Raw genomic sequence first — 8,649 nt, 5'->3', positions numbered from 1 at the left:
GGAGTCAGAGGGAGAAGCAGGCTCCCTGTGGAGCAAGGAGCCCGATGTGGGACTCGATCCCAGGACGCTGGGATCATGACCTGAGCCGAAGGCAGCTGCTTAACCAACTGAGCCACCCAGGCGTCCCTTTTAGAGTGCTTTTAATCAGACTCCAAGTTAATGCTGGTTCCCAATTACAGGGCACTCTCGTATTGGTGTATTACTTTCCAATGGCTCACTTCTGTTAGCTCCCTCTCCCTTTTGTTTATCTTACGATATCAGTCCGACATTCCCACTTCACTGCATCTGTCCACTGGTGCCTTCTACACCTGTAGAGTTCCAGAAGTGTATAATCCTACATCTCAGGCTGATTTCATCTGTGTTCAGAGTGATCTCGTAGATAATCAGCTCACTTTAGGGGACCAGTTGAAACAGCATTTGCTACTTCTCCACTGTCTTGACTTCCCTCCACACTATAGTCTGTTTTTAAAACATAGCTTTAACATCTGGAAATTTTAAATTAATTATGGTGCAATTTTTAATGATTAGTGGAAAGAAAAACTCCAATACTACAATTGAAATTACTAAATAATTATTATAATAAAAGAATAAGTAGATTGTGTTGACAACAAAAAAAGATAATTCAATTAAACCTGATCATCATTAAAATGATTTTATTCAATAATTATTTAAAGATCACACATCATACTAGTCATTATGCTATCATATTTAATTAAAACGAATCAGGAAGGAGACCAGATAGTGGGGAAGTAGGAGGAGGCGCCTTTTCAACCTGTACCCTAAAGTGAGCTGATTACCTACCAAAGAATTCTGATCACCGATGAAAACAGCTGAGATCACAATAATACATGTCTGGATCTCTCCAGGGGTAGAAGATTCCAGTGGGCAGATAAAGTGGAGTGGGAACTTTGGACTGATATCAGAAGATAAACAAAAGGGGGAGGGAGCCAGCAGAGGCAACCGATTGAAAAGTAATACACCAATCCTAGAGTGCCCTGCATCTGGGGACCAGCATTAACTTGGAGTCTGGTTGAAAGCACTCAAGGAGAGCAAACGCTCACGGGGGGGGGGGGGGGGGAATTGCGGGAATCAGGGTGGCTAGGGACAGGGGCTTAAGTTCCCGGATCCAAAACAGCCTCTCCTGGTACTGAGCCTGGGAGAATGTGGTGGAGAAACCAGGTCTTGGTACTGAGCTGCCAGTGGCCCCTAGATCGTGTGAGGTCCGGTTCCTGTGAGGACCTGGGAGCCTCACTAGAAGGCAAAGGCTCCAGAGCCAGAGGCCACAATTGTAGATATAATCTCTTGAACTGTTCTAGGACAAAGAGGCTCCTTAATTACAGAAGAAAGCACATCAGAATAATGTCAGACCAGTCCACGGAGAACTGGCAAGTCAGAAAGGGGTGGAAACAGCCCAGGACCTGACGGATTCCCTGGAGAATTCCATCAAACTTTCAAAGAAGAAATAACACCAATTCTCCTGAAGCTGTTTCAATAAATTGAAGCAGAAGGAAAACTTCCTGACTCTTTCTATTAAGCCAGCATTGCCCTGATCCCCAAACCAGGCAAAGACCCTACCAAAAAGGATAATTTCAGACCAATATCACTGACTAATATGGATGCTATGATTCTCAACAAGATCCTAGCAAACAGGATCCAACGGCACATTAAAAAGATTATCCACCATGACAAGGAGGGATTCATTCCTGGGCTACAAGGATGGTTCAACATTCGCAAATCAATCAATGTAATAGAAAAAAATTAATATGAGAAGAGAGAAGAACCACATGGTCCTTTCAATTGATGCAGAAAAATCATTTGACAAAATCCAGCATCCATTACTGATTAAAACGCTTCAAAGTATAGGGATAGAGGGAACATTCCTGAACGTCAGCAAATCTATCAATGAAAGACCCACAGCAAGTATCATCCTCAATGGGAAAAAGCTTGCAGACTTCCCGTGGAGATCCAGAACACGACAAGGATGCCCACTCTCACCACTCTTATTCAACATAGTATTAGAAGTCCTAGAAACAACAACCAGACAACAAAGAGGAATAAAAGGTATCCAAATTGGCAATGGAGAAGTCAAACTATCTCTCTTCACAAATGACATGATTCTTTATATGAAAAATCCAAAAGACTCCACCTCCAAACTACTAGAACTCATACAGCAATTCAGTAATATAGCAGGATACAAAGTCAATGTACTGAAATCAGTGGCATTCTTATACACTAACAATGAAAGTAGAGAAAGGGAAATCAGAAAATAGATCCCATTTACTATAAAACCAAGAACCATAAAATACCGGGGAATAAACCTAACCAATGAGGTAAAGGAACTGTACTCGAGGAACTACAGAACCCTCATAAAAGAAATTGAAGAAGACAGAAAAATGTGGAAGACCATTCCATACTCTTGGATTGGAAGAATAAACATTGTCAAAATGTCTGTACTTCTATGAGCAATCTATACTTTTAATGCCATTCTGATAAAATATCCACTGGTATTTTTCAAAGAGCTGGAGAAAATATTCCAAAAATTTGTATAGAATCAGAAGAGACCTCGAATCACTAAGGAAACGATGAAGAACAAAAATAAAACGGGTTATCATATTACCTGATTTCAAACTTTACTACAAAGCTGTGATCACCTAGACAGCATGGTACTGGCATAAAAACAGACACATAGACCAGTGGAACAGAGTAGAGAGCCCAGATATGGACCCTCAACTCTATGGTCAATTAATCTTCGACAAAACAGGAAAAAATATACAGCGGAAAAATGAAAGTCTCTTCAATAAATGGTGCTGGGAAACCTGGACAGCTCTATGTAGAAGAATGAAACTCGACCATTCTTTTACACCGTACACAAAGATAAACTCAAAATGGATAAAAGACCTCAACGTGAGACAGGAATCCATCAGACTCCTAAAGGAGAACATAGGCAGAAATGTCTTCGATGTCAGCCACAGCAATTTCTTTCAAGTTATGTCTCCAAAGGCAAAGGAAACAAAAGCAAAGATGAACTTTTGGGACTTCATCAAAATCAAAAGCTTCTGCACAGCAAAGGAAAGAGTCAAACAAACAAAGAGGCAACCCACCGAATGGGAGAAGATATTTGCAAATGACAGTACTGACAAAAGGTTGATATCCACGATTTATAATGAACTCCTCAAAATCAACACACACGAAACAGGAAAACATATCAAAAAATGGGCAGAAGATATGAACAGACACTTCTCCAATCAAGACATACAAATGGCTATCAGACACATGAAAAAATGTTTATCATCACTAGCCCTCAGGGAGATTCAAGTTAAAACCACATTGAGATATCATCTAACACCAGTTAGAATGGCCAAAATTAACAAAACAGGAAACAACATGTGCTGGAGAGGATGTGGAGAAAGGGGATCCCTCTTACACTGTTGGTGGGAATGCAAGTTGGTGCAGCCTCTTTGGAGAACAGTGTGGATATTCCTCAAGAAATTAAAAATAGAACTTCCCTATGACCCTGCAATTGCACTCCTGGGTATTTACCCCAAAGATACAGATGTCATGAAAAGAAGGGCCATCTGTACCCCAATGTTTATAGCAGCAATGACCATGGTCGCCAAACTGTGGAAAGAACCAAGATACCCTTCAACAGGCGAATGGATAAGGAAGATGTGGTCCATATACACTATGGACTATTATGCCTCCATCAGAAAGGAAGAATACCCAACTTTTGTATCAATATGGATGGGACTGGAAGAGATTATGCTGAGTGAAATCAGTCAAGCAGAGAGAGTCAATTATCATATGGTTTCACTTATTTGTGGAGCATAACAAATAGCATGGAGGACATGGCAAGATAGGAGAATGGAGTTGGGGTATATTGGAAGGGGAGGTGAATCATGAGAGACTATGGACTCTGAAAAACAATCTGAGGGGTTTGAAATGGCGGGAGGGGAGAGGTTTGGTTACCATGTGGTGGGTATTATATAGGGCATGGATTGCATGCAGCAGTGGGTGCGGTGAAAAAAATAATGAATACTGTTTTTCTGAAAATAAATAAATCAATTTAATAAAAATATATATAAAATAAAATAAGAAAACAAAAACGAAGCAGGAGTTTAATATATATCTTTAATTTTTCTCTGGGTTAGTGGTAAAACATTTAATCATCATACATTGGGGGACGGGGAAATTAATTAACCTAAGCAACTATTTTGAGTAGGGGTACCTAGTTTGGCTCAGTTGTTAAGCACCTGCCTTTGGCTAAGGTCATGATTCCAGGGTCTTCTGAACTAGTCCCACATTAGGCTCTCTGTTCTGCAGGAAGCTTGCTTCTCCCCCTTCCACTGCTTGTGCTTGTGTTTCCTCTCTTATTGTATCTCTATCAGATAAATAAATAAAATCTTTAAAAAATATATAGCATATTAATCTGCTTTTGGATAGGATTATGAAAAATCTAATCAAAATGTTAAATGTAGTATTATTTTGGAAAGGTAAATAAATTTCAGTGAATTTGAAATGATAGAGAAGAGGGAAATAATTTCCAAGCAAAAATAAGGAGGTTTGATATACATATGTATCTGATAAATGGCAAGTAGTTTCACTAAAAGACAATGATGGTATGCACAGAATTTCTGTGTGAACAAAATTGAACTTATTCAGATTATTATGTTATAAATTATCATTTTTCTGTAGGCATAAAGGACAATTTGAAAATTTCTGAGACAGGGACTTTTGTGTGTTTTTCTCCAATTTTTAGAAAGTTAGCCCTAAGGGCAACATGGAGAATAAAGGGAGGCATTATGTTGTCCATTTTGAGATGAAACTCCGTTTATAAGCACCAATTGATTTGCAGAAAATATTAATTTAATTAAATCTAACATAAGGGTGTGCTTGTAATAACTAGTGACCAGAATAAAATAAAATTTATATAATAAATAAAACTATCCATAGAAATAATTTAGACAAGTTAATTTTAATTGTTTGGCAGGATGCAAGCACTTTGACAAATTAACATTACCTATCTTTTCCTAAAGGGAAAGAATTGAGGTCATTTTGTGTTTTCTGACTCCTAGCTTAAGTCTGTAAAAATGAAACATCCTCCTTGAACCAAACTTGAATTAGAATACCTGTGACTTAAACTTTCCTAATGGAAAGTGTCCTAAATTAAAAGGCATTCAATAATGTGAGAGAAGACAATAAATTGTACCACTCTAGTCCCATTGAAAAGGGTTGCTGCTGTGGTGACTTCGTAGCAACCTGCCTTATCCACGGCAGGACATAAATTTAAAAGTGTGCTGATGTTGTTAATGCCAGCAATAAAGATGAAGATATTTAAAAACAGTGATCATGATTATGATGTACTTTATAACTTGGCAGAATATACTGTGATCTGAGATTTGCATCAGCATAACATTATCTTATAAATGACAACATGATTGAGTTTTTTCTTGCTCTAGCCTATCTGCTTGTCTATATACATATACACCATATACACAATATACACATATACATATACTATATACATACACATAATATACACTATAGACACCATATACACAAACTGGAATATTTGAAATAACTTTAGCTCACTCATTTATTTAAGAGAGAAATGTCAGTAAAAGAGGTTTTAAAAATTAAATTCTGTAATTTTGGTAACTATGAATAACTTAAATTTTACTATGTTAAATGTTTTCAAGTGTACAGTTCATTATGTTAATTATATTCACTTTGTTTTGCAATCTCCAGAATGTTTATATTTTATAATGCTGAAATTCTATACCCATTAAAAAATTTCCTCTTTCTATCTACACACAGTCCTTGGAAATCACAGTTATGATTTCTGATTCTATAAGCTTGATTATACTAGATAACTCTTATAAGTGGAATCATACAATATTTGTCGTTTTATCACTGGGTTATTTTATTTAGTGTAAAATCCTCAAGGTTTATTCATGTTGTAACATGTGTAAGAAAATCCTTCTTTAAAAAAAAAGTAAAAAGAAAGAAAATCCTTATTTTTAAAAGTTGAATAATCTTCTACCATGCAATATCATATTGTGTTTACTCACTTATCTGTTGACGTGCATTTGAGTTTCTTTTACATTTTGGATATTGTGAATAATGCTAGTATAAATACTCTGGCACAAATGTCTCTTTGAGAAATTGCTATCAATTATTTTAGATATATACTCAGAAATAGAATTACTGTAAATGTATTTGGGTATCAAATAAATGCATATATTTTCAATACAGTTATAAAATATACAAATCTATCACAGATTCTTTTATATGATGGGCAGAATGTACACATCAAATAAAGCTACATTTCTGAGTCATTTTTAAAACAGCATAGACCATTTTTATACATTGAGAAGTCTTGAAACCCATTTTAAACAACCTTGCTAATTAAGCCTTGATGTCAATTAAAGAAATTAGATATTCTAAAAAAAGAAAAAAATATTTCCAAGATATATTAAATATTAAATATATATATTAAATATTAAATATATATAATATATTAAATATTTATATATTTAATATATATTAAATATTTATATATTTAATATATATTAAATATTAAATATATATATTAAATATTCCTACCACACCAGTAACAGTATATATATATATATATATATTATATATATATATATGTATTTTTTTTCAGTGTAACAGTATTCATTGTTTTTGCACCACCTGGTACCCCCAACCTCCCACCCCCACCCCTTCAAAACCCTCAGATTGATTTTCAGAATCCATAGTCTCTCATGGTTCACCTCCCCTTCCAATTTCCCTCAACTCCCTTCTCCTCTCCATCTCCCCTTGTCCTCCATGCTATTTTTTATGCTCCAAAAATAAGTGAAACCATAAGATAATTGACTTTTTCTGCTTGACTTATTTCACTCAGCATAATCTCTTCCAGTTCTGTCCATGTTGCTATAAAAGTTGGATATTCATCCTTTCTGATGGAGGCATAATATTCCATAGTAGTAACAGTATATAACATAGATTTCACTTTGTTCTAAGCTCCAATTCATATATATATATATACATATATATATGTATATATATATATATGATGTAAAATAAATCAATTAACAAGCAATCAAAGAATATAATTACATTTATCATAAAATTAATATCACCTCTTTGAGGCTGTATTTTAAACCATGGGTGGATTTTTTTTCTCACAGTGTACCTAAAAAATAACTAAAGAAGTTGTTTGCTTCAGAATTATTTCTACCTAGGGCATAATTTCATGGTAGCTATAAAAATTAAACTGAATATCTACAAATACTTACTTTATTTCTTTGCAGGGCATCATGTTTAAACAGTGACCAATGTTAAATTACTAGAAAAAATGGGAAATAGATAATAGTACATTTAAGTTGAAGTCAACAAACTTTTATGTTTGCTTAAGTGTTATTAATAATATGTAAGATCTCTCAAAGTATTTCCTGACTCAAAAACAGGGGACCCAAGGGAATAGCTTATATGACCCAGTTTGTCACAGTTAGATTAATATGGATCTCAGGGGAGTAATTAAAACAACACTGCACTGATTACTAATTATAATGTACCATCATTTGTCTATAACACCAAGTTGTATCCTGAGATAATATATTCGAGGAGTAGTAAATTTAAGTAATAAGAGATACTGGGAATGTCTTACAGAGACAAAAAGATATTCAAAACATGGATGGACATTGTTATAAAAGCAATTATATATACCTGGGCAATGAAAAATTCTGTCCCCCAAAAAAGTGAACATAGTGGCAGGAAATAGATTTAAAGACCAAGTCAAAATGAAGGTCATAAAAGTTTATTTAACCCTTTAAACTGTGAGGGAGAGGAAATTTGTAAATAAACTATGGGATGACATTTGATCCTTGTTTGCTTGTTTATATTTAAACGTTATTTTATTTTTTCAGTGTTACAAGATTCATTTTTTATGTATCACACCCAGTGCTTCATGCAATATGTGCCCTCCTTAATACACACCACCATGCTCACCAAACCCCTCAACTCCCTCCCCTCCAAAACCCTCAGTTTATTTATCAGACTCTACGGTTTCTCATGGCTCATCTCCGGCTCTGATTTACCCCAATTCACTTTCCCTTTCCTTCTCCTAATGTCCTCCATGTTATTCATTATGCTCCACAATGAAGTAAAACAATACATTAATTAACTCTTCTTGACTTACTTCACTCAGCATAATCTCCTCCAGTACCATTCCTGTTGATACAAAAGTTGTATATTCATCCTTTCTGATGGAAGCATAAAATTCCATTGTATATATTGACCATATCTTTTTTATCCATTTGTATGTTGAAGGTCATTTTGGCTCTATCCACAGTTTGACGACCATGACCATTGTTGCTATGAACATTTGTATGGATACAGATGTCCCTTCATTTCACTAAATTTGATTTTAATAAATATATTACACTCTTCAGTGATTTTTTCTGAAACGATTCACATTATTTGAAAATATGTTCTAATCATCATTTTGGTGTTCTTTATGAATTCCCATATACAGATGCAACTTAGGCATGTGATGTATTCACAAGGAAACATCATCTCTGTCTCTCTACTAAATACCTTCATAGTTTCAAATGTCCATTGTAATTCAAACACAAATTGCATATT

Source organism: Mustela nigripes, chromosome 12 (assembly GCF_022355385.1).
Source record: "Mustela nigripes isolate SB6536 chromosome 12, MUSNIG.SB6536, whole genome shotgun sequence".
In the NCBI taxonomy this organism is placed as follows: Eukaryota; Metazoa; Chordata; class Mammalia; order Carnivora; family Mustelidae; genus Mustela; species Mustela nigripes.
This window is presented reverse-complemented; position numbering follows the sequence as displayed.